The sequence below is a fragment of the Crocodylus siamensis genome, chromosome 8 (genome assembly GCF_052110815.1).
Source record: "Crocodylus siamensis isolate JL-2025a chromosome 8, ASM5211081v1, whole genome shotgun sequence".
Classification (NCBI taxonomy): Eukaryota; Metazoa; Chordata; order Crocodylia; family Crocodylidae; genus Crocodylus; species Crocodylus siamensis.
The window spans coordinates 46,120,331-46,147,853 of NC_143402.1; the positions used below are offsets into that span (position 1 = coordinate 46,120,331).

At 46.4% G+C, this 27,523-nt stretch overlaps 1 protein-coding gene across 2 annotated transcripts in view; it reads left to right on the forward strand.

Annotated features, from left to right (window-relative positions):
- The window catches only part of LOC149858410 (BTB/POZ domain-containing protein KCTD8-like), a 131,964-nt gene that overhangs the window by 55,145 nt on the left and 49,296 nt on the right, over positions 1-27,523 (forward strand). For both annotated transcript variants that reach the window (XM_090060393.1, XM_090060394.1), the window contains exon 2: positions 6,766-6,822. The gene's annotated coding sequence lies outside the window, so the exon portion shown is untranslated. The remainder of the gene's footprint in view (positions 1-6,765; positions 6,823-27,523) is intronic.

Genomic DNA, 27,523 nt, shown 5'->3' on the forward strand with positions numbered 1-27,523 from the left:
ATATCTGGACTTTAAAAAAGCCTTTGATCTGGTGTCCTATGACCTCCTCATGGAAAAACTGGTGAACCATAGCCTCGGCTACACCACAGTCTGATGACTAGAAAATTGGCTCTGAGGTCGGACCCAGAGAGTAGTGGTCGATGGTACCAAATCATTATGGCACTCCATGACCAGTGGTGTCCCCCAAGGCTCTGTCCTTGTACTGGTTCTGTTTAACATCTTTATCAACAATGTGGACATTGGTGTCAGAAGTGCACTGGCTAAGTTCGCCAATGACACAAAAGCATCCACACCTGAAGACAGGCTAGTGATCCAGGCTGACTTGGATAAACTTAGTAAGCAGGCAGATACAAACCTGATGATATTCAATACCAATAAATGTAAGGTACTCCACCTCGGGGAAGAAAAACCCCACAGCATTTTTATAGGCTCAGAAGCACTATGCTTGCTAGCACCACTGCTGAAAGAGCATTGGGGGTCATGACTGACCACAAAAGGAACATAAGCCATCAATGCAATGTCATAGCTGGTAAAGCAAACAAAACTCTGGCTTTCATCCATAGATGCTTCTCAAATAAATCTCAGGATGTCATCCTCCTGCTGTACTTGGCCTTGGTGAGGCTGCAGCTGGAGTACTGCATCCAATTCTGGGCTCCACAATTCAAGAAGGATGTGGAGAAGTTTGAGAGAGTCCAGAGGAGAGTCACGTGCATGATCAGAGGGCAAGAGAATAGGCCTTATGAAGAGAGGCTGAGAGCCATGGGACTCTTCAGCCTGGAAAAGCACAAGCTTGGGGGGACCTGGTGGCTGCTTATAAGTACATAAGGGGTGTGCATCAGGAACTGGGAGAAAGTCTGTTCACCAGAGCGCTCCAAGCTAAAACAAGGACCAATGGTCATAAACTCCTCCAAGACCATTTTAGGATGGACATAAGAAAAAATGTCTTTACTGTCCGAGCCCCCAAGACCTGGAATAGACTTCTCCAGAAGTGGTGCAGGCACCTACTCTGGACTCATTCAAGAAATGTTTGGATGCTTATCTTGCTGGGATCCTTTGAGCCTAGCTGACTTCCTGCCCCTGGGGCAGAGGCTGGACTTGATATCTTCAAGGTCCCTTAGAGCCCTAATATCTATGAAATCTATGAAATTTTACACCCCTTCCCTGAATTAATGCCTCCAACCCCTATCCTGCCTGCAAGAGCTGACAAGCTGCCACAGTCTTGGCAGTCAAAGAAGAGCTTAGGCCTTTTTTGCTGGTAGGTGTTGTATGGCTTTGGTCCTTTTTGATTGGCGCCTTCCTCCCTAGCGACATCAGGGTGAGACCGCACCCTAGGGCCACCTAGATGGTTCTGAGTGCTGCCCCTACTCACCTGCCACAACTTTGTTGTTGATAGATGGGGGAGGCAGTTCCCTGTTGGTGGTCCCAGAGAGGTCGTAATCCTGGATCTTTCTTTGTGATCTTTCCTTCCCTTTACCCCACCCTTACCACATCCATGGCCTGGGAGAGCTCAGCCTCCTTGTACCTTTCCCTGGGGTGATCTCTTCTCACCCACAAGGCCTGCCCTGAGTGGGGTCGGATGTCCAGCCATCAATCGCCACTGGATTGATCCTTAATCTTCAGGCCAACCCGCAGACAAACTAAACGTGCCCCAGGCTGGGGAACAATAACTCAAAAGGTCCTTCACCTCTGGCAAATGCATTAGGCGCCTACTGATGAAGTACAGGGGACTCCGGCTCTCCGGACCCTTCTGCCTCCCTGGGGTGGGAGAGAGACTCAATGTCAGTCCCTCCACTTACTTTTCCCAGGGACCCACAGATTAGGAGCTAATTATTCCTGTTCCCATCACCGGGTGGGAGTCACCCCTTCCCCACAGGCCTCTGGGCCAGTCAGTGCCTGTTTCTCTTTCTTCACCTGACTGCCCGCCATGTCTTGGCGCTGCTCACCGCCCTTCCCCACCAGGATACCTGGCTGCTCCCGTGGAGCCTGATCTTCACCCGGGGCTGAGGGGACAACCTTCCTCTCCCTGCTGTGCCTCTCTGGCCAACTCCAGCTCCTCGAGCTCAGCACCAGGGTTTTTCCTGCCAGGCTGCCCTATTGGACACTGGGGGTCTCACCCTGCTCCCCACTCCGCCGCTCCTATCTGACTCCGCTGCATGTGGCTCCTCGTCGTCCTCTTGATCCTACTCACCGGCATCCTGTTGTTCCCTGCTCAGCTCCACTGCCTGCATCATACTGGCAGCCTCCATTTCTCTCCCCCTGGCAGCTGGGTGTCTCCCCAACTGCCTTTTGAGCAGCCCACGCAGCTTTCAGGCTCTGCCCCTGGGGTTCGCTGTTCCACAGGCTCAGGCAGCTGTTGAGCCACCTAGCCTGCATCGGCGTCTTCTCCAAGCTGCTAATCATCCTGGCCCCTGCGGTAAGTATCGGGACTCATCGGGCAAGGTCCCGGGACATGCTGGGAGGGGGGCTTCTGTCTTCCCTCCCACAGCCTTCAAGACCCTGTTATCTCTGCTCTGTAACTGCAAAAAGGCTGCTGCGGATGGGGATGTTGTGAGACACTATGGCAGGGCACTGGTAGTGCCTGCCACTTTAAGGGCTGAGTCAAGCAGCCGGCAGGCGCTCCATTGTGGCAGCTGTTTTATAACACTGGCTGCCTATATAAACAGGGCAGTTCGCTGCTGGCATTGCCTGGCTGAACGGCTGCATGGAACATCTAGCAGGTAGGAGTGGGAGGCTCATGGTCCTGGGCATGACCTAAAACTGCACCCTGCCAGGGAAGGGTGGCCTGGTGGGGCTTCTGGTGGTGCGGAAGTCCCCAGGAAATGCCAGGCCACTCACCTCCCCAGTGAAAGGTGAGGAGAGGTCCCTTAACCCCAGGCCCCATCTTTGGGTGGGCTTTGGAGATAGCACCCCATGGCACTGGGGCATGTAATGGGCAGGGTCCTGTATTTACCATCTGTTTGTAGGAACAGCAAAGTCATGGCAGGCAAGACTGGGCAGATTGCTCTGTAGTGACAGGTGGGCAGGCCAACATGAGACCCGGCCTCAGGAGGGTGCTCCCTATAACAGATACAATACTCTACTTTGCCCCATACTCCTAAGGGGAGCAGTGCTAAGGGGTGTGTCTGGGCCCCAGCAAAGCTGACTTAAGTTATCCTGGTTTGTCCAGTAAGATAGAAAACGTCCCAGACCCCAACAGGGTTACAGGGCCAGCAATACAGTCAGCCATAATTGTATCATGGTAGACATGGGCCTGACTCTGCTGCGCTACACTGATTTGATATGCCAATACTTCAGTATAATCAAATTTCAGTGAAACTATGCTGATGTAAAACTGGAAGAATACAACACATAATGAGACCTGTGAAGTTCTCAAACACAGAGGGCCAGATTTTCATATGCCACAAATTAGTGTAGATCCACCTTTTTCAGTGCAACTATAACAATCCACAGCAGTGGAGATCTGGCCCAGGCTATCTGAACAGTTTTGAGTACATGGATTATGTATCGAAGGTTTTGTTTAAAACTTGGATTAGTGGCCGGATGGGTTGTAGCAGCTGGAGACTGCTGAATAAATACATACGAAGTGAGCTTTTTTTTTTAAAGGAATAAGATTTAGCTATTCAGCTGAGACAGATCAGAATTACCTTGGAAATATCTATTTAGGGAAGTTTTCTGACATTTAATATGTACATATTTAAAGGAATTCAGGACTGCTGAAAGCACCAGGATTAATAGCTTGTCTGCTAGAAGGACAGGGGCAGTGGCCATCCCAACTTCTCTCTGACTGTTGCTACAATGTTCTCAGCCCTATCCTGGAGCAATGAGAAGAGATCAGCCTCTGTAACCTCTGTAGTTCTCAGCCCCTTGTCTGATGCTGTCCATGAGGACCTCATTGTGATTTCAGTTTTGGTGATATCATCTGGTAGGCAATAGGAAGAAAACATGGAGAGGAGCTTGCAGCAATGGTCTCACTGGTTTGAAGGCACATATCCAGTTAGTCAACAATGGCTGCAATCCAAAAATAGTCCTGGGCTTCTTGCTAACACTAAGCTGTCTCTCAGAAGGTCCTGGGAATAATGTTTTATGTCCTGTCCAATTGACTAGGAGCTCCCTCCCAACCTGGTGGGTAAATTTGGCCTGAGAGTGTACTATGAACTCTCACAGAAAGTATGGGCCTTTGTAAATCTCTCCACCTTCTATTCCTCTTCTGTTTGTTTTGACCATCCTCTCTAATACATACAGAGTAGCATGCACATTTACAAAAAGAGCCCCCCCAAAACAAACAAAAAACAAAAAACCCCAACCCCATTCCAAAGCACTCATTACACACAAAACTCTTTCTCTGAGAGAACGAATCACATATGAGAGAACTAATGCTCAGATATTATGGGGGTGAGGGCAGCATAAAACCATATATAGAACAGAAGTGTATAAAATCTGTACCACTCACTTCTTGCACCATTGAATAGGGACTTTCAGACATCACCAGACCAAACTAGTCATCTCTGAACTAGATGACTTCAGTGAAAGGTCACTGAATCCATTATTCAGTCTTCCTGTTCCCTAGAGTCTTCTTCTGGAAGAATTCATGTGAAATGTGCCAGGGGGCCCAGGGAAGTGGAGCACCTTGAGGAGCACAGACTGTCTAGAGAGCCTAGTGCAGGCCTGCTTGCTGTTTTATTTATTTTTCCTTTGTTTTCTGCTCATGACAGTAGTAACATCTGATGGACCAAGGCAGCTGTTAGGGGAGGCAAGAAGGCCACAGAGCAGAGGGCCCAGTGCACAGAGATTTTTCTGTGGCTTTTTTTTTTTTTTTTTTGAGCTTACCTGGATGGTTTTGTGGGGCAAGAGACCAGGGAGTAAGGCTAGAACTCAGATTGGCCAGAGCCTGGACAAAGAGGAGGAGGACTAAGACAGACCAAAGCCTGGCAGGGCTGGTCATCCACGCATCAGCAAAAAGGGTGGAGGCAGAAGACAGGGAGAGGGCAAAGCCCGGTGCAGTCCCATCAGACCTAAGGATGGGGACATGATACGGAGACAAGATGCCTCCGCTTAGTTTCCTTGAAGACAGCCTCTCAAAAATGTCCCAGTTAACATCAAGACTAGAGGACCAGACTAAGCCATCAGAGTAGGTAGCCAGGTACCATCACACCACAAGGGGTGCCTGGTTGTCTCCAGAGGAGCACCCTATTACAGTCTGCAAGAGTAGGTGAGAGTTCATTCAAAACTCTGTCCTGTTCCAGAACAAGAGGGACCAAGTCTGTCCCATGTCTGAATATCCTCAAGCTTTGGGAAAGAGAGTTCAAAGCTAAATTCAAATTTTGTGTTTTTAGTTTATCCCTATTTCTAGCAAACTTCTGCCCACTTAATCTGGGCAAAGCTTCCCAGTTATGAAGTTACAGACATGACATCATGATAACAAACTCTAATAGGCTGATTGTAGCCCAAGGTTTATTTGTTTGAACAGCTCATCCAGTTCAATCTCCTACATAAAGTAGATCCTGGAGGTTCTCAAGTTTCTCTATCCCTAACCCTAGAAAGAACATCCTTTCCTATCACTCCTAGTTACATAGTGGGAGTAGGCCCACGGCTGTGGTCACCAAATAGGCCTATCACTCCTAGTACAATAGAAGACAAAGAAGGAAGAAAGAAAGACTTTTTTTCAATCTTTATTATAAAAATGTTAAAGACAAGGTGAAAGTGCATCTGTCAGTCAATGCACATCCTAACCAGTGAACCCCTTTCCCTTCCCCTACCCTCCACCGTTCATGGGGTCACACCTTTAAGACCAGCTGGCCATCTTCAGCTCCAGAGAGTTCCTTCAGTAGCCCTGAGGGAAACAAATTAGTGTACATTATGTTGCAAGGAGAAGTCCAAGTCTAGCATGCAAAAGAGGTCACTAAGTGCAGCAAAGAGCGGCTGCTTTTTAGGGGTGTCAAGAAAGGTGAGGAAGAGCATTTCCTTTACTTCTTTCTCGTGGAAGAGGCAGACCACTGATTCTGCTGGATGCAGGTGCTCAATGAAGTGGCCAAGGTCCACTGAAGGTCACCAGTTCTCTTGGCAAATGGCAGTTTATATAGGGTGTGCCAGGCTGCCCTGGCACTGCTGCTGCTAGAAAGGAAGATAAAGTTTCTGTGAAAATGGTCATTCATATGAACACATTGAAATAGCAATTAACATACTAACAACAATTTCTAAAAGAAGTCATTTCAAGCCCCAAATCCTGATGTCTTTGTTTAAAAATGTTGAACCAGGACATTTCAACAATTCCAAGTATATCTAAAAATGTTTCAAATCAGGACATTCATTGAAACTGACCCTTTTCTGTAAACAGGTTTGGTTTTGATAAATTGGTTCTTTCCGATAAACATCTTGTTGGAACATTCCCAAGTAGCACTAGTCCAAGTCCAAGGACATCTCTTTCACTGAAATATTGAACTCAGCCTGAACTGCAAAATTCAGATCTAAGTCCAAGCAAAGGGTTGGTTTTGTTTTGTGAAGAACTAGCTAGCATATTACAAACTGGGTGTCGGAGACCATTCCACAGACAACAGCGAAACTTTAGGCATAAAATATGGCTGCTCTGCTGCTTCGTCTTTATGGGAAATACATTCCCTGAAAATGATGTTTAACAGTACAGGATCCTTAGGGGTTTTTTTCCATTGAATCCTTGCCAATTTGGGAAATGTATATAAAGGGATATTACCAGAGAACTGTATGATGAAACTGAAAGCCAGACCAACTTCTCTTTGCTTTTTCATCTAGGTCCCTTAGGCCGAGGACAAAGCTCAAGACACGTTTCTGGACACTTCACCTTTCCAGGTAAGGTGCACCATAAAGGACTGCGACTGTTCAAGCAGAAGTAACTATAGTGAGAGGAATCAAAAGGAATTGATGGGTAGAGTTAGTTTGTGTGTATGAAGGGAGGTATCTGAAAAGGGCAGGAAAGTGTGGGGTGTTTTGTGGGTATTTAAGATCAACACAAACTACAGAAACCTGGACTTCACTTAACAAGACCTTCTCCAGGAAGAGTATGAGGTTTTTTAGTTTCATAGGCTGTGACAGAAATGTGGATGTTTGGTTCCCTGGGGATAACTAGGGACGAGACACCTTGTGCCACTGCTAGTTCTCCCAGTGCCATGTGCTCTGTGGTATGCAGCAGGTTATCCCTGGTGGGGGGGTAGGAGAGGCCTGGGCCAGCACTGGGTTGGTGCCAGGAGCCTTACCTGGGGTTCTGGGGGCCTCCTAGGGCTGCAGCAGTGATGGTTCTGCTGCTCAGAGCCTGGCTGGCAGCCACAGCATGGCTCTGGCCAGCCTGGCTCCAGTTTTGAGCAGTGTGCACTGCCCTGGTATACACCTCTCCACTTCGCTTTCTTTTTTTTTTGCATGTTTTTTTTGACCCCTGGATATCCAGAGGTCAAAAAAACTCCCGCACTGCTCGCTTGCAGCGCAGGGAACAGCTGAATGTCTGGTATGTAGTCTTGCAGACGTGTCTGCGGGGCCGCATACTGCACAGCCCTGCTCGTCTGGATGCAGCCATAGAGGCCCACTTAATCCCAGGTCTCTCTGTTAGACTGCCAACCAAAGAGTAAACTGATGGCAGTTGTGCTGGAATTTGTCTAAATGTCCAGTGAAAACAGGGTGTAGAGGGTTAAATCCTAGATCCACTGAAGTCTTTGGGAGCTTTGCCACTGATTTCAAAGAGACCAAAATAGGGAGGGAAAGTTTCTTGCTAGTTCAGTCACCAGCAAATCAGTGCTGGATGCATTCTTCTCAACTATTACCAGTTGCACCAAGCTGTTATGTTCTTTTGGGAGGTATAGAAACACACAGGGTCTGGAGATCATCTAATTTATGCTGCTTATGAAATTAAATGGATTTGAATCTCCAGATGTGAAAATATAAAGTTCTAATAAGAGACAGATCTGAGCTGCAAAATTTAAATCTGGATCCAATCTTTGAACCCCTTCCCTGCAACCCCCTTTCCCCACAGGAAACTGTTCTTTGGTTTTAGGCCTGAAACCTGTCACAGAAAAATCTAAGATGTAGGGGCTACTGAAAGGAATATTGGCTACTGCATAAAGGATAGCCCCTTTAGTACCAGACAAAGTATCGCCTGGTTAGAATCAGTAGGATACTGAAATCGAAGAGGAGCAAATGCTGACAGTCTTTGCTACCTAGCTGCGGGTATCCTCTGCTTTTCTGGATGTGTAGGGGTCACACACATGTGATAATAGTGATTACTGAGGTCAATCCATTTGAAGATTCCAAGTTGAAGTGGACTGACCTGCAAGATTTTTACTTTAGTGAGCATTACCTGCATCAGATCTTGGGAAGGAATAAAATGTTAACTCTACTCACAGATTTGCTCTCTTGGATTTGCATCTGTGGCAAATAATGCATCTTGGGGGCATGAGGACAACTCTGTCATCAAGCCCATAGCGTCAGTCAAATGGGTTACCATAATGCTGATCTCTCAAAGATTCCATTACTCTAAACCTTATAGTTTCATAGTTTCTAGGGTCGGAAGGGATCTGAGTAGATCATCTAGTCCAACCCCCTGCCACGGCAGGAAAGAGTACTGGGTTCAAACGGCCCCAGCAAGGTGTTAATCTAACCTCCTCTTAAAGACCCCCAGGCTAGGAGCCAGCACCACTTCTCTTGGAAGCTGGTTCCAGACCCTAGCCGCCCTGACTGTGAAGTAGCGCCTCCTGATATCTAACCTAAACCTACCCTCTGCCAGCTTGTGACCGTTATTCCTGGTCACTCCTGGCAGTGCTTGGGGGAACAGGGACTCCCCCAATGCCTGCTGGTCCCCCTGACTAGTTTGTAACAGGCCACTAGATCCCCCCTCTGCCTTCTCTTGTGGAGGCTGAACAGGTTCAGGTCCCGTAGCCTCTCCTCCTAAGGCCTACCCTGCTGCCCCCTGATCATGCGAGTAACATTAGGTGGACTAGAGAATGAAAGCAAGCTCAAGAACAGCATATTTGTTAGCAGTCCACACCTGGACTCACTAGTTAAGAGTTTGGGATTTGGTTTGAATTAACTGGTCTGCTAGGGCAGTATGGCAATACACTGGCATTTCTCAAGCTGAGCTGGTTCCCGTTTCAAGGAGTGTGGTATGTCAAGCCCTTCCTCTGATGCACTGAAAATTCTACACCACTTAAAGGGCTTCAAGAAGGTGTTTAATTCAAAGCTGAGACACACAAAAACTTTTCAGTCCAGGTCATAGCACTGGAAAGAGCAGCAGTGACAATGAAATGACAGCAACAGTGGCAGGGCTGGCAGTGATGGCTACAGTGACTGGGCCAGCAGTGACGGCAGCTCCCTTCTTGGGCCCTAAGTCAGCACCTGGGGCTTGTGCCCTGATCACCCACTCCTAGTTATGCTACTAGAATTGAAACAATGTAAACAGATTGTAGGGGAAAAAGATATAACTATAATCTAGAAGGAAGGTTTTCTGGGGTGAGACCTGGCTTTGCTGGGTGTTCCCTGGTTTCTTGCCTCTTGTAACTCTGCAACGCAAGCCTTAGACTGTCTTTGAATAAGGAAAGGTAGAAAGAATGAGAGAGAGATCAAGCAAAAGGCGGGAGAGTCTTATGACTGAGGCATGGATTTAGGACTCAGAACATCTGGGTTCAATTCTTGGGCCAAGTGCTTCAGGTCCTCTCTTCAAACATTGTGCCCCGTGTTTTCTTTTTTCTACGTAGACTTGACCGGGAACTTTCTTGCATTCTGTGTTTGCACAGAGTCTAGTACAACAAGGCCCTGCCCCCACTGGGAGCCTTGTTGCACTATTAAAATAAAAATAAAGTATTTTGTTTGCTTGGACAAAGCCAATATTTAAGAGCCAGATCTTCAGTTTGTGTAAATCAACACAGCTCTACTGACTTCAGTGGACCCTGGTGATTTCATCAGAACTCTGCCAGTTTAAACCAGCTGCAGATCTGACGCTTAAATCTGTATCAACACAGGCCAACTGGAAAGCTTGGCCCTTGGTAATTCAGCAACTAAAGAGAAGGATGGGCTACCAGGTGATACCAACACGCAGGGCACAAAAGGGGATGAGTGATAGTGTCACTCTCAACTACCTCTCACAGAGTCTGAATGAGAAGTGAACCAGGGGCACTGATTTGGGGCTAGAGCTGAGTGAATTTTTACTTCAGTAAACAGCTTAATCATTAAGAAATACAGACTTGGTTGAATTTTGGAATGTGGGTAAAATTCAGCAAATCCTTTCAGCCAAATAAAAATGAAGCAAACAAAAAAAAATCTCAAAATGCCTTTCTCTGTTTTTTTTGGGGATTTTTTTTGTGGGGGGGTAGGGGGAGGCTAGATTCACAAACTGAGGGGGGAGAAGTGGTGGTGACACCTATCTCCCTTACAGCTCAATAGGTAAAACTTACTCTGGGATATGAGGGAACCTGGCTCCACACCTGTATCCAACTATTTGATACAAAATGGGACAACTTCAGTAAGTGATATAATGACTTCCCTCACCCTTCTCCCCAAATAGTTTATAGCTCAGCAGTTTGGCCACCTCTGAAATATAGGAAACTTGTCTACAGCTTCTGTGCTCTGAATCAGAAAGAAAGGGTATGTGACTCCATACCACAGGTAAATATACTCATGAAAGGGCTGGAGCTCCTATCTCCTCCTTCATTTTGTGAATTCAAACCTTTTATCTTATTAAAATTGCCCCAAAACAAAAAAGTGACAATCCATTTTCCTTTAACATTAAACTAATCATTTTGATTCAATGAATGCTAAACTAAATGTGACTTTGGGTTGACCTGAAGCTTCGTTTAAACCAGTTTGGCCACTGAACTGGAAAACAGTTATTTGCACAGCTCTGCTTGCTGTCTTCACCCATGGGCTGCTAGTCTCTGGAATTCCCATCTGCCAGAAACATGTACAAAAGAAGGGCAGCCACATCATAGCTCCTGCTGCATGGAAACTTCTGGTTAGTGTTGCTTCCTGAAAGGTGACCCTTGTAAAATCCATAGGAGGACAAATTCCTATGTCATAAAAGAAAGCTCTGGAGCTGTTCCCACAATGCAGGTCCTGCCAAAGATTAAATATTGGAAATTGGATGTGTATTTATAATGTTCTACCAGAAATTATGACGTGGGGAATGTTCTTTAGAACATGCCAACTGACTCATTCATGAGTTCCATTTTCGTGTTACCTCTGATGGAGTCCCTTGCTTCATCCCTCTTGATTAAGTGATATGGTATATAGAAATTGGATAGTATCCTTTTAAATAGTTACATCTGTTGTGTAAAGAACAAAACAAAGAATGAGGCAGGCTTTGTTCTTCACAGAAGCAGCAGCAGATGAAGTATAGGGTGTAGGGTGAGAGAAGAATGTGCAAAAGGAAACTAAGATTTGAACCTGTAGAATCATGTCTCTCTCAAAGCTAATGGAGAGGCTGAATAAAAAGAGATGCTGAGCCAAAACAAGCAATTTTCCTCTTCTTTTCTGTGGCTAAACAGGGACTGTCGTGGCCACCCAGAAATAGTCATATTTTAGCAGCACTTCTGAAAATAAGAACTGATGCAACTGTGTTCAGAGAGGACGTGTGTGAGACTCCAAGTATATCTATATGGCACAGTGTAGATATACTTGCTCTAAAATTACCTACCAGGGGCACCACATTAGCATGACACTGTGTAACAGGACTGAATTCAAGACATGGCTGTGATACCCCTGGTGGCCTTGGAATTTCTGCCCTGCTCTGGCTTTCTGGATACCCTCCCCCTTTTGCCTTCTTTCCTGCCATGCCTTGCTGTTAATTCCTTTTCTTTTTTTTTTTTTTTCTTTTTTTTTTTTTGGGGGGGGGGGGAAGGAAGGCTGCCTAGAGTCCCAGAGCAAGACCTTCTCTGCTAGCAATTGGTAGGCTCTTCCCAAATCTTACTGATCTCCATCCTGCCCTCAAACACCATATGGGCCCTCCTAGCCCATCCATGCCCCAGGGCACTTATGGGCTAATTTCATGGCTCTGATCTCCCCTACAACCACACCCACACCTCACAGATGGTACTGGTCATCACACAGGTGAGGCACTCTGCCCCAAAACAATACTAGGTCACCTCAGACCTCTATTCCCTTACTGCGGCTTCAGTCTTACTGGTTTCTGTCCCTCTACTCTAGCTGGTCCCTTTTGTCTAGGTCCACTGCACTGGACCTGGCTTCTGGGCTCCAGCCTTAGTCTCATCCTCTCAAGCTTCAATTTTGTCCCTCCTGGGCTTTGGGACTTTGGCCCTGCTTCTCAACCCTCCTGGGTTATGATTTTATCCCTCTTGGGCTCTGGGTCCCTGGACCTGGTTCTTGCTCTCTTGAGTTTCTCACCCTCTTGGGCCCAGACTTAGTTCAACCTAGGCTTCAACCCCTTCCTGGTAGCTACCTGTATATGCCTTGAGCCTAGTCCCTGGCAGCGCTCAAAATGCCTACATGTCCCTTGGACACCACTGGGACCTTCTCCACCTCTGACAGTCCAAATTCAGTCTGCCTGTGATAAAGGAAAACATAAGCACACTGGCTATAACTAAAATGCTAAGCATACTGGCTGTATAACAACAGTCTACTCCTCCTGGGTCCTGGCCCTCTGCAAGAGCTCGGCTCCTTACATGCAGTCCCAGTTGTAGTAGGATCCCAGGCATTAGCTCAGCAACAGCCACATCACTGCAAAGCTCTAGCATTGTGGTTTGACTGCCCTGGCTCAAGCCTTGGGCTTATATACCTCTTAAGCCCTGTCCCTTCTGGTCAGGTGATCTGCTACCCCTGACACAGCTGTCTCTCTTTCATTCTAATTGGGATGCTGATCTGGCTGCTGTAGCAGTGCCCCTGGTGCCTAGGCAGGGCTCTGCCTCACTGTGCTATAGCAGGGCAGCTAGGTCACACACAGTCTCAGAGCCCTAACTGCCTATTGTCCTGCTGCCAGCTCATCAAGGCATTGTTTCCCTCTACCCAGGGAATTCTCTGCTGTTGCTTTCTCCTTAAAGCAACAGGGAGGCAGGGCCTGATACGCACTGCATCTGACCTAATAAAGTCTGTTAAAAAGCAGGGTATTTAAGCTAGGCAAAATGCTGTGTTAAAATAGCTATGCTGCCTCTGGTACCTGAAGTAGCTTGTTCAGAGTTCATATGATATATATGATATATAGCACTGCATTGTACCTTGTAGACATACCTTTAGGATCTGGTTCTGGAAAGCAGCAAGGTCCAGCTAATGAGGTAGGTACTAGATTATAAATCAGGAGAGTGGTATTCTAACCCCAGCTCCAACCTATTGTTTAAACTTTGCTTTAGAACGGTGATACTACACCTGATCTTCTGTGAAATGCTTTTCATGTATACTTCTCATAGCCCTTCATAAAAAAATCAAGCAGGGTTATCTCACTTCTGCTGTCTTAATGGCTCTACTCCTTATTTACCACACTGTCAATGCAAACAAAATCAGGACAGCTTTGTTTTAATTGGAAGTGTTCATTTAGTGCCCATGGCTACAGCATTTAGGAATCCAGCCTAGATCCAAACTGATAAATGCTGCATCTGCAAGAACCATTTAGGGACACACATTCAAAAAGCCTGAGCCTGAATTGATTCAATCTTTGCAGGTTAGTCTAACCTGGCTAGGGTAAACCAGTTTGTAACTGAAGAAACATCCCAGAAATACAAGCACATGCCTGCAGTGGCCCAGGCTAGAAGCTGGGGGGTGCTAGAGCAGCCCTCCTTTCCCTTGCACAGAACTGAGCTGAGGGGGGGCATGGCTAGGCCTGGCAGAATGCTCTGATTAGCCCAGCAGGGAATTGATAATAGTGTTTATCATCCCATTAAGAAAACAAGAAACAACAGAGGGACATTACCAACTACCTGTTGATTCTGCCTGTTGATTCAGCACAGACTGTAGGCAGCATGTGGTCTGCTAACTAATACACAGACACCTCCTCAGCAAGGCAGAGGGGAGGGGGGCATTCCTGCTTAGCAGGGAGTGGTCAGAGGCGGGGGGTGAGCAGCCTGCAATCTCTGCCCAAGCTGCAGTCAGGGAAGAGAGGGGGGAGGGGACAGGAGTGGGACAAGTTCTGCTGTGGAGCCAGCCCAGAGAGCATGCCGGGATGCTGGGAGAGTCTGATTTATCTTAAACCAGCAAGGGGTCTGGGACAGACATTGCATAACCAGTTTGTGCCAAATCAGTTAAGTCTGATCCTACATTCAACTAGGTTTATCTCGAACCGGTTTCAGCCATTTTCAAACTGGCTTATGTGCACCAAACATCTGTCTTGTTACAGGTCTAAACCAGTTTCTGATCACTGAAACCGGTTTATGTGCAATGTCTGTCCCTAGCCCTTGTTTGTTAACACCACCATCCCCCATTACAGATTCCAAGCCCAACATGCACACTGAGTTCTGGATGTCCCCAGCCCCAGGATTTGGTTGATTACCAAGAGGAGCACATTTGATGAGCCCTCCACTGAGCATGCATTACCATCAGTGATGGAAAGTTTTATCCAGAACCAATGGCAAGAACAACCCAGCAGCTTTTAAATGTCCTTCGTGAGTGAGACAAAAAGGTCAGTGTATGAATTACAATGACACTAAATAGCATTTTGTAGTTTCAAGGCCATCACTTCCAATCAAGCCATAAATTGGACTTGATCCACGGCTTGCATGTATGTAATTGATAAAAGAGGGAATGCTGGGCTGTAGGGCCTCTACAATGCTCCCTAATGGCACAGTGGTCATTGTCAGTATTGCAAAGAATCACTTGCACATCTGTAGTACATAACACCCGCCCCCACCTACCCAAATCTTGTGGTATGGTTTAACACCCAGGATACTGGAGGTGAGGGTTCAATTCCTGACTGTTGCAGACTCCTTGTTTGGACAAATCACTAGATGCTTGATTTTTTTTCAGAAGAGCCCAATCCGCTTGTCTTTCCTTAAGAACAATGAAAGAGCTACTTACTTGATGTTAAGCAGCTCAGCTCCAACAACACCAGCCTCCCATATAGTTCCTCTGCACAGTCATGAATTTCCCTCCAGTGAATTATTAGACACAAACTCATGTGTAATTCACACATGTAAATTACAGCAACTGCACTTTGTCCATGAAGGCACGGCAGTGCTGAACAAACTAACTGCAAGGGGAAATTATGAAAACACAGCACATCCTGTGTGGCAAGAGAAATGTGTAGAGGTTTGCATGTCAGTGACAGAAAGGGAGACCAATTGCAACAAAACAGGACAGAAGATTTGCCAGTGTCCTCTGAACAAAGTTCTTGCCAATGATCTTTTAAAACCAGTACATGGCACAGGGTTGGAGCTGGTTGTGACATTATTCGCTCCAGGTTGATTCCTAATAGCCTTTAAGCAAAACTACTTATACAACCCCATCACTTCCAGTGTTTCTGAGCACATAATAAATATTAATGAATTTAGCCAGGTAGAGAATTGGAAAGGTGAAATATTGAGTAAGGTTGATCAGAAAACTTTGATGGAAACATATTCCATTAAAATATAGCGCTCTGTTGAGAATGAAAAGTTTCATGAAATTAAATTGAATTTGCTAGGACTTTTTTTGGAAAGAAAACCAGGGGAAAAGCTCAGATAATGTTAAATTGTTCAAAAAATGACATCTGTAGAAGTGAAACATTTCAGTGTTTTATTTAAAAATGGCTACTCATTCATTTTTTAAAAACTTAATATTTTATCTAACAAGCAAATTTAAGAAGTCAATATTAAATTGTACTCTTTTGATCAGTTTTGAAATAAACTTTGCGTTTATAATTATTTGGTGGGAAAATTCTGAACTTTCTCAAGGTTTTTTAATGATTTGGAATAAAGACAAAATTTTCAAATCTCATGATACTTTCTGAAACAGAACTTGTGTTCTTTGCTCAGTTCAGCTGCTACTTGCTTAAAGTCACCCAGGGAACATAGGGTACTTGCAGACATAAACAAAACAACCCCAACAACCGGTACTTTAAACTCTGTGTGGTCCCATGTTGAGCCCTGAGCATGCCCAGAAGAGGCAGCATGTTACTTCAACCATGCCCGCCCAATGTCTGTAAAGATCAGGTGCTTTAGTGGGACTTCTTTGGCATTTATCTAATGGCTCACTGAGTCAGCTTTAGATAAAAGCACCAAAAAGCTCCACTGAAATGCCTGATCTTTACAGATGCTGCAGAGCCAGGTTGAAGTAACATGCTGCTGCTTCTGGTAAAGCAGAGTTTGGTTTGTTTTTTTTAATGCCTGCAAGCGCCATAGAGTGCAGCACAGAATTTACTCTGATCCATTAGTCAAGTCAGTCTTAACTGCAATACCATCCTTCCTCTCTAGTTGCTAATGTCAATTCCAGGGGTGGCTCTCTGTGAAAATAGTTGGTGAGAGAAGTGAGTGCATTCCCTTGGACATCCAAGAACAGTTGTTGCCTTTCTTCTTCTTCCACTGAGAAGGAAGACATCGATGTACAGGAATCTATGTTGTCACCATGTTTTATCACTTATCAGACCACATTGGTATGCCATGTCTAACTTTCAGTAGGGGTCTTCTAACTATCTCTTGGTAAGGCTGGCAGGATGCAAAACATTCAAGTGATCTGAGACCATTTCAGCTCATTCCTGCTGCTGTACTCAGACTGCACTAACTTTTGATAGTCAGGTTGAAGGGTTATGTGGTGGACTTACCAATACAGCCCAGCTCAAATGGGCTTGGAAAATCTTCATTTTGATTGGAGGAGCCTGTCCACCAATCAGATAAGGACTGGGCAGGAGCCAAGAGCCTCCCGGACCTGATTGAAGTCTGCATTCTGCAAGTCTGGCAAGACTTTGGGGGTGGAGCCTCTGAAGTGAATAAAAGGAGCTGCATGTCCAGAACGTAGGAGATGCATCTGGGGGTGGAGAACAACTGGGAAGAGCTGCCCAGCTGGTGGAGCCAGTGCCTCAAAAACTCCCTTGCCCGGACCGTTGCCTTAGCCCCATTCAGTGCACAGCGTGGCACATGGGGCTAAGACCCTGGAAGCAGCTCGAGGCGGCTCGGGTCTGCAACCCTTGGCAAGTGGCCAGGGCACGGTGCAGAGATTGCTGCATGGAGGATCTGGAAGGAGATCATGACTTGGGGAGCTATTTTCAGGTGGCTCAAGTCTTCAGTCCCTGGCATGCAGCCAAACAATTGATGCAGGCAACATCAGCTCCAGGGGCCCAAGAGCTGATCAAGCCCTGGCACTGCACAAGGGGGCCTGGACTTCCAACCTTCAGCAGAAAAACAAGCCCCGCAGTACATGTATCAGTGCAAAGGGCCATGAGCCAGCTACAGAGTAGGAGAGAGCCTGGACAGTGGAGGGCCAGTTCTGCCTGGAAGCGGCGCCTGAACTGAGACAGCTGGAGATAGCCCAAACCTCACCAGGAGTTGTGAATTGTTGGAAAAAGGGGTCTCCCACAGGGGAGGGAACTCTCAGGAGGAACCAACAAAGACCCCTGTGGGATAAGAGGTGTCTGATACAGTCTCTGAGAGGTAGGGAGGCCTGGGCATTGTTTCCCTCCCTGGCAAGACACAGCAGAGCTCCTCAAAGTTGATAAGGGAAGCCCAGATATACCCAGCACCACTGGCACCTCTAAAGGGGTGACAGCGCCTTATATTTTGTTATATTTCAGGTTATTGTGAGCAAACTCTCCATGATACATAAGAGTCTAACCTTTACCCATTGGTTCCTGATGAATGTCCTTCATAAACAGTCAAGTTACCTGCTGTTAGTTTGTGTTCAAATATTGTTGTACTTACTCATGCTTACTTGTTCCAGGACTCACCTGTGCTGGGTGCGGATTGTTTGTCTTTACCTTCATTTTCCTGTTCTAGGACTGGTCACTTACCTGTGGGGACTCGATAGCCACTGGTGGTGGTACCCTTTCCTGGCCAGTGTTTGTCAAAAGTGGCTGTATATGTAAAATCATATCGTAAATATTTACTATTCATTTATGAGTCTTATCTATATTTATGTGTATATATTAATAAACTTGTACATAGTTACATTACATGTCCTGGCATGGCTCTATGGAGAAATAGAGGAAACTGATTCAGAAGCGATCAGGTCCCTCTCACAGCACAATTGCCTGACTACCTATCCTTTCCATTTGAGGATGGGGCACACCCTTGGGTGTACCCAGGCTACATTTTGGGAGGCTCGTCCAGGATATGGTGGCAGGCAATTTGTTCATGCATGTGCTGTGCCTCTCTATAGAGAACCAGAAAGGGAGACATGTTCAACCTTACCAGCACCCAGGCCTCAGGAGTCTGGAGGGGCATCAGCCTTGGTGGATTGGGTCACGGTCCTTTGCCAAGTTGTTAGAGAGGTGACCAAGTTCTCTAATGATAGGGCTGCATATAAGAGATTGAGGAGTTTTTTGGGAAAACTCCCAGTCCCTGTGGGGAAAGAAGGTTTTGAGGCCTGGATTGCCCACATCCCAAGAGACTCTGTTGACATGGCAGATCCCAGATGATGAAACATGCCGCCATCTCTTAGACATACTGCAGGAACCTGATTTGGGGGTTATCTGAACCACCAAGTTACAGGATCCTAGGATCACTATGCACTAGTACCTTCAGACTCTACAAGATGCATTTGGGTGGTCACTCTCCATGTGGAGGAGTGTACTATGAGCTACTTAGTATTTTTCAGCACAAGGGTGAGGCTGCGTCCTCCTACCTACTACATTTAGAACAAGTGTAGTGGAACAAGGGGGCCTTAGCACCATGGAGGTGGATCACATACAGCTTCACCAAGTCCGGATTGGAGCCTGTTACAGTCTAGCCCTTATTGGGGACCTGAATCTATCTGGGCAGAAGAGCAAGCCCTGGGGTACTGCCAGCTTGTGAAAGAGGTGAAAAAGGAGGAAGAGATACTCTAGTTATGGGAACCAATGTGGGCCCTGGAGGACCCCTTCCCCCCCTTGAAGGGAACATCAGGGCCAAGTGTTTCAACTGTGAACTCTGTGTGAGACGTAAAACTTTGCCGATGTGCAAAACTTATCTCCATACTGTTCAAAGCTCACAACCCATGGAGATAGCATGTATGGACTTCCTGTCTACTGAAGGGGAGGGCAATCAAAGGGGGAACGTCCTTGTTGTCACCAATCACTTTACCTGGTATGCCCAGGCATTCGCCACTCACGATCAAACTGCAAAGACTGTAGTAAAAGTGTTATGGGGGAAATATTTTTTCGTTTTTGGATTGCCTGCCCAGAGCCACTCGGACCAAGGTCCAGGCACACTCTCGGGTCTACCCGGGCTGCAGTTATTTTAGCCATGATTGTCCAAAGAATATGTAGGAGGTCTGGTCTGTTTGGTAATATCTTTAATCGGACCAAATACATAGTTGGGAGAGAAGTCAGACAGTTCAGGCTTTCCCAGACGTAAGGAAGGGCATTTTGTGCTCAAAAGCTTGTGTAACATCTCTCTTAAGTATATAGTTAAGTACATCTCTCCTACACTACTTTGGTTCAATAAAATATATTACCAAACAAACTTTGCTTCTGACTTTCAATCACTGTTAACTACAGGAGATACTGAGTTATTAACCTCATATTTCAGAATTTGAAGTGACATGAGGGAAAGAGACAGAGCCATAGGAGAGATCTTGTAGGAATATCACTAACCCAAATTGCACCAAGCATCTGTTATGGATTCAATAATAGCAAACCCCTTGCACTCACTAGGTCAGAACAGCCTCTGCAGGGAACTCCTTTTTCCTTCCTCCTTCCAATCCTATTAGCATTAGAGAGTAGAGCTATAACTGGAAAAAAGCCCGTCTCTTAGCAGCACTGCTGACAGCTTGCCTTTTAAATCTTTAATAAGCATTAGCTTTAGCAGCAGCTCAGATGTGCTGCAGAACAGCATGGGAGTGGAAGCCTATCTGGTCTACCCCAGATGAAGCTGCCATCCGGACAGTTGGGTGTGTGAAAGGTGGATGAGAGAGCTCTCCTATTAACATGCGTTATGGTGTTATTTGTAGGTGGCCTAAACGCAGCAACTTGCGATTCTATTTAAAAATGTTTCTTCTCCACTCATCTGCCATGACCTAAACAAAGGGACCTGTAATTCCTTTGAAGAGTTGATGCCAATGTGGCTGTTTTTTACCAAATACTTTGCAAGGGTTTGGGAAACAAACCATGGGAAACAAACCTCACTGCAGATCCCAGGAGGGAAGTAAAACAAAAACCTCCCTGCGATGATTTTGCTCATGTTTCATTTTCTGCAGTCATGTTCTACCCTACCCACCCTATTCAACTTCCATAAGTGCTGGCAAGGCTATGGCAGTGTAGAGAGAAACAGAATTAGGCCACGGAGAGGTCCAGTTTTGTGCTCTGCTTTGGGCTTCCTGTGTGACTTCAAGTGATTTGCTTAACATGAAAGCTGGGCATCCATCAGGGATTGTGCTGACATTGCAAGTTCTGGCTTCATTACAAATGAGAATAAAACCCAAACATTCTAGCTAGGGACAGCAGATGCACAAACCAATGGGTAGATAACCAATTTAAGTGATCAGAAACTAGTTTAAACCTGAAACAGAACATAAGTTCAGTGCACATAAACCAGTTTCGAAATGGCTGAATCTGGTTTAAGATAAACCTTGTTGACTTAAATGATTTAGGTCAAACCAATGTATGAAACTTCTACCCCAGATCCCTTCCAGGTTCAAGTTAAATCAGAGTCCCCGGCATCCCAGCATGCTTTCCAGCCCTAGGATGGGCTAGAGTGTGCAGTCTGCTCCAGAGAGCAGGGCTGGCCCCACCCCTCTGCTCCCTAGCTGGAGCTGGAGCAGTAAGGGCTGGCTGACTGCCCCACCTCTGTCCTGCAAACCCCAGCTAAGGTCTGGGGCCAGGGAAGATGATTAAACTCACTTTCCCCAGAGTAGGAGCTGCCCTGCTCACTTAAGTAGTGCTGGCTGCAACTGTGGACTACAAATCCCAGAAGCACCTGGAAGCAGTGGAAGTGGAAGTGGTGAGCAATGCTGTGGAGTCCTGCTGCTCAACTGCAAATCCCAGAGACCTCAGGGGAAGCAGGAAGTGGAAGGAATACACCTCCTAGGTTGTGTTAATAATTTTCAGTTTATAGTTTTTTAGAGAAGACTACACTTGTTCAAGCTTTTATGAATTAACTGCTACAACCTCCTCCCCACCACCCAGGCAAAATATGGGCTGGGGCCTGGCCATGTCCCCTCTGCTCCAGCAGGGAGTAGGGGATAGACTTGGGGTGGCTGGCAGGCGAGCTTTAGCACCCCGCCTCCCCCAACCCAGCTTCTTGCTTGAGCCCCTGTAGGCATGTGGCTGCATTTCCTGAATCAAAAGTAAATGTGTGTTCATTTGCTTATCAGTTCAAACTCTGCAGCTTAGACTAACCTGCCAAGATTGAATCAATTCAGCCTCTGGCTTTTTGACCGTCTGTACTTAGCCTTCAAAACTCAATGCAATGGACAATACCCAAATTTTACAATGAGGATTAAAACTTTTTGTTTCAATGTCATTCTATTTCAGATTTGGGAGCACAGTTTTAAAGGGCACATAATAACAGCCATTTTATATTTATTTTAAACCTTTGAAGACTGAGGGACAGTTGTGGCTGTACCCACATTACTAGCTTCTCTGGGTAGAGATTATTCATAGTGCTTAGGGTCAGAAGGGACCTAAACAAATCATCAGGTCCGACCCCTTGCACCGGACAGGAATGAGTGCTGGGATCATAACACCTCAGCCAAATATCTATCCAGCCTCCTCTTGAAGACCCCCAAGGTAGGAGCGATCACCACCTCCCTTGGGAGCCCATTCCAGAGCCTGGCAGCCCTAACTAAAGTAATGTCTCCTGATGTGCAGCCTGAACCTTCTCTCTAACAATTTGTGGCCATTATTCCTAGTAACCCCGAGTGGTGCCCAGGGGAAAAGAGCCTCACCCAATTTCTGCTGGTCCCCCCTGGTGAGTTTGAAAATGGCTGCCAGGTCCTCTCTTAGCCTTTTTGTGTGGAGGATGAATAGATTCAGGCCCTTTAGCCTTTCTTCATAGGACCTGACCTGCTGTCCCTTGACTATGCAAGTGGCCCTCCTCTGGACCCTCTCAATGCTAGCCACATCCCTCTTGAAGTGAGGTTCCCAGAACTGGATGCAGTACTTCAACTGCGGCCTGACCAGCGCCGCACAGAGGGGGAGTATTACCTCCCTGGACCTGCTTGTGATGCATCTGTAGATTCACGACAAGGTGCGGTTAGCCTTACTGACTGCTTCCTCGCATTGGCAGCGCATGTTCATCCTGAAGTAAACAATGACTCCAAGATCCCTTTCTGCCACTGTGTTGATAAGAAGGGTGTTCCCCAGCCTATAGGTGTGTTGCAGGTTCCTTCTCCCTAGATGCAGCACCTTGCACTTTTCTGTGTTGAATTCTATCCTGTTCTCATCCACCCATACCTGTAACCCGTCTAGATCTAGCTGGATTCTGTCCCTCCCTTCCAGCATGCCCACCTCGCCCCATATCTTGGTGTTGTCAGCGGATTTGGACAGCATCCTTTCCACACCCACATCCAGATCGCTGATGAAGATGTTGAACAGTATAGGCCCCAGGACCAAGCCGTGGGGGACTCCACTGCTCATATCCCTCCAGGTCAAAAATGTCCTGTCCACTACCATTCTCTGGGTGTGGCCATCTAGCCAATGTGCTACCCATCTGACTGTATAAGCATCAGCGCCACAGTCATTTAGTTTTTTTTAGGAGAACGTGGTGAGAAACAGTGTCAAAGGCCTTCTTAAAGTTCAGGAAGATGACATCCACCTTGATACCATCATCCAGGGATTTTGTGACCTGATCGTAAAAGGAAACCAAGTTAGTCAGGCAGGATCCCTCAGTGAACCCATGTTGGTTGCCCCTGAGCATTACCTCCCCTGCTGGGCCTTTCCAGATGTGTTCCTTGATAATTTTCTCAAAGGTCTTCCCAAGAACTGAGGTAAGAATGACTGGCCTATAATTGCTGGGGTCCTCCTTTCTCCCTTCTTGTAAATGGGGACCACACTGGCCCTTTTCCAATCCCCTGGTACCTGGCCAGAGCCCCACGAGCGCTCATAAAGCCATGCCAGGGCCCTGCTATGACCCCTGCCAATTCCCTCTGCACCCTTGGGTGAAGAACATCTGGATCTGCTAATTTAAACACATTCAGCCCCTCCAAAAGTTCCCTAACTAGGTCATCCCTGACCTTAGGCATGGCCTTGCCTCCCATGGGTCTATCCATAATTCTAGTGGGGGAAATGTCCTGGTCCCTGTTCAGAAATATGGAGGCAAAGAATTCATTAAAGAGGTCAGCTTTTTCATTTGCTGCAATCACCAAATTGCCAAGCCTGTCCTGTGGGTTTCCTCCGTTACCTTCTGGGAGCCTTCTTCATACTACATACATATTTGAAAAAGGACTTTTTGTTATCCCTAATTCTGATCGTTAGCCCTAGCTCCATCTCTGCCTTGGCCTTCCTAACAGCCTCCCTGCAGTCATGAGCAATGGAGGTGTAATCCTGCTTGGTGATAGCCCCTTGCTTCTACTGCTTGTATGCCTACTTTTTTGCCCTCAGGCGTTCCTGGATGCCTTTGCTGAGCCATGAGTGCTATTTAGCACTCCTGCTCCCCTTGGTGCGCATTGGGACTGACTCCCTTTGAGCTCAGAGGATCATCTCCTTGAGGAACAACCTCCCATCTCGTTGAAGCTTCGAGACTTCAATGCCTCTCCTACTGATCTTCTTAGCTCATTGAAGTTGGCTCTCCTGAAGTCAAGGACTTTTGCCTTACTGCTTGCTTTCACCACCCTGCACTGGATAGTAAATTCCAGCAGAAGATGATCACTGTTGCCCAGGTGGTCGAGTACCCGCAGACCCCCCACCAGGTCGTTGCCTGTGGCAAGGACCAAGTCCAGCAAGGTATTTCCCATAGTGGGACTATGCCCCTCCTGGGTTAGGTGGAGGTCCTGTATCCCAGCTAGGAACCTACATGAGTGGTCAGACCTGGCTGACTGCTCCTCCCAGATGTCTGGGTAGTTTAGGTCACCCATGACAACCATATCTCTTGACTTTACAGCCTCTGTGAGCTGTCCTGAGAATTCCCGGTCCAGCTCGTCCCCCTGGTGAGGCAATCTGTAGTAGACACCCACTAGCAAGTCCATTTCCCCATGACCCCCTTGCATTCTTACACAGAGCGCCTTAGTTTTCCCCTCCTTTGACCCCATCCTGATCATCAAGGACGTATATTACTCTTTAACATAGAGCACTATACCTCCCACCTTTTTCCCCTACTCTATCCTGTCTATATCCTGTCTAGCCCTCGATGTCTACTGCTCAGTCATGGGTAGAATCCCACCAGGTCTCTGTGAGCCCCACTAGGTCTGGGTTTTTGCTAGCTAGCAGGAGGGTGAGTTCCTCCTGCTTATTCCCCATGCTTCGAGCATTTGTGTAGAGGCATTTGAAGCCTCCCGTGTAGAGGCATTTGAGGCCTCCTGTGGGTGCATGTTCTGCCCCCTTGTTCCTAAGCCTGCCCTGGCCTGTCACTTACCTGGGTACTACCTGTGCGCGTTACCTGGCTTGACATCACCTGGCTTGACCTGGCTTGACAGTGAAGTGTCCTCATGTTCCTCTGTGGCCCCGTCCCTGTCCCCCAGTGAACCTGGTTTAAAGCTCGCTGAATAAGATCAGCCAACCTGGAAAAAAAAACATGCTTACCTTTTGGGAAGAGATGAAGCCCATCCCGCCTGAGCATGTCCTCTGTGCAGAAATGTGGGTCATGGTCCAAGAACCCAAGGCCCACTTGGTAACACCAGCTCTGAAGCTGCCTGCTGGCTGACTTCATTGATGCATGCCTCATGGCGCCATCTGTGTCTGCTCACCGGGAGAATAGAAGAGAAAACCACCTGTGCCCCCATCTCCTTGAGCTTGGCCCCCAGAGCCTTGTAGTCTCTCATGACGTGGTCCAAGTTGCTCCTGACAGTGTCATTTGCTCCCACATGGATGAGGACATTGGCTATTATATTGCCCTAGAATGAATTAGAATGGCATTTATGGTTCAGGGAAGTCCATTGAGCAAATAAGATTAAATTTAGACTCTGAAGTTCAGGTCTTTTTATCTAGCACCACTGGAAAAGGGTACAGAGCAAACTTGTACTCTGTTGTCCTCTACTGTATGGAATATCTACAGCTTGCCCAAGTATGTAATGGCTGTTGCAGGTTGAGCCAGCTGGAGGACATGGTTTACTGATCTACACATTAAGTTTGTGATATCCATGTTTCTTGCAAACAGAATTTCTAACCTCCTCAGGCTTTTATTTTTCTGACAGAGGCATTTCCTCCTGTGCTTTCACACATATGGTGTAGAGAAAGTCAAGGACTCCTTCACAAGTCTTTTCAGAGTAAGGGTTTCCTGGACCAAACACATCCTTTCCGTCTCTAGAGTACCAATGGCTGCATTCCAGGGTGTGCTGGTAAATGTTTTTCTGCATAAAAGGTGCCACACAAAGTCGAATACAAGGCCAGTGTCTGAAAGCCTATCATTCATATTGACCTCAGTGACATAGAAGAAGTGCTAGGCATTACTCAGGAACTGCCTATTAGCTAGTTGCTCTATTAGCGCCCCAGAAAAAGGTCTGTTTGTTTGAAATTGGGGAGTTCTACTCTTGATGGACTCTTCATATTCAGCTTTTAAATGACCATGGAGTTGCTGTCTTGATGCATCTATAGGCTATTATAAGGCGATGCTGAGCAGATGTTGGTGATCCTGGAGATCTGCCCAGAAAATGAGCACTATCTTAAGGTATCTGTATGCACCCAAGCCATTCCTTAGATTAGGTGGAATTTTCCTGTTTATGCTAAATATCCCAGGTTCCATCACCATAGATGGAATCCAAGATGTCTGTGTCTAATGTAGCCCTTATTCAATATGCTTAACCCTTGCTTAGTCAGGCAAAACTATTTAGAGCATATCCAAAGTTTGTTGTCAAAAGTTTTAGATGACTAATAACTTTATGGCCAAAATGAAAATTTCCACAGAAAACTTTCATTTTGATTGTGAGAAATGGAAACTGAAACTCACATGATTTTGTTTTAACTGGTCATTCAGGGGTAATTTTTTCAAATGCAGTTTTTGGTTAACAAATCTGAAAGCAGACTTTGAAAAATGATTTTTGCACCAAAACCTGAACCATTCTACTAGCAGTTTTCAGGGAAAAAAATAAATAGCACTTGGAAATTTTGAAAAAATATATATTTTCCAAAAATTTACAGCAACAATGACTTGATATTTTTCAGCCACTTTAGCTTCAATTGACTTCAGTGATAATTCTGCACTAAAAGGGTTAAGGATCTGGCTCTTTAGATTCATCTTAATAATAAAGTAAGGCAGAAAGAGAATTCCATTCCATTTCCACTTGGGTTTTGCTCACATGACCCATCTTTCCAGCCGTACGTCCTCAGATAGAAGATGCTGATCTAAGCTGAGTTTCTTTTCCAACCTCTTGCTTAATGTCTGTCTATCTTAAGTAAGCCACATCATGTCAACAGGCCCAATCTCATACCCAGCAGTGATGCTGTAGTAGACTTATAGCCTGATCCGAAGGAAAGAGTCCATAAGGGATGCCGCCCTCATTCCACCCATTTTTGCGGTGATATATTTAGTGAAAGTCTGTCTAGCTGTCCTGGCAGAAATGAGAGATTCCAGAGTGAACAGGAAGTTTTCCTGTAGGTCAATGTTTCTGTTTTTCAAGGTAAAATAGTGCAGACCTCCCAGGCTAATTAGAGTGATTTCTGTTATTGATGGACTCTCAGTGTGCCTTTACGTATGGTGTTTGTCTGCATACTCTCACGTCACCACTCTACATTGGCAAGGGATGTTCTAATGCCCCTGCCTGTGTCTGAGCAGATTCTGTTGTTAGTAGATTAATGTCCCAGCAATGTTTAGAGACATCAGCCAAGCTAAAGGCCTTATTACACTCAGCACTGCCCAAGCCAGAGTAAGGCAGAGTTCCTGCTGCACAAAGTTTGCAGACAGAGTAAGGAGTATTACCCCATGTAAGAACGAGATCAAGAGATTAATTTACCTGTCCGAGATATTCTCTGGCACCCAGATGTCCTGAGTTGCACTCCAGCTTCTTAATCACAAATCCATTTGCCACATGCTTACTAGGTTGCTGACTCTTTAGGGAAACCAGCGTGCCCTGGAGAAACAGAGATGCTACCCTTCACTAGTATACTGCATAAGCAGCATGAGTCCCTTCCCTCTGTGTCAGCATGTTGAGAGCTGCCAGTGCAGAGCTCATTCTGCAGCACCTCTTCACCTCATTAACACACAGCTAGGGCCTGAACCACCAGATTTGTTCAGTAATTGGCTCCTAATTTGCTGTTTACTGAAGTCATTTTTTTGCCAATTAGCAGGAAAGAGGAAGTGAAGGGAAGCAGGGGGAGGTGGATGGAGCTCTGATGAGACCTTGTGAGAAACTAGATGCTTGATGTTGGCAGACAGAG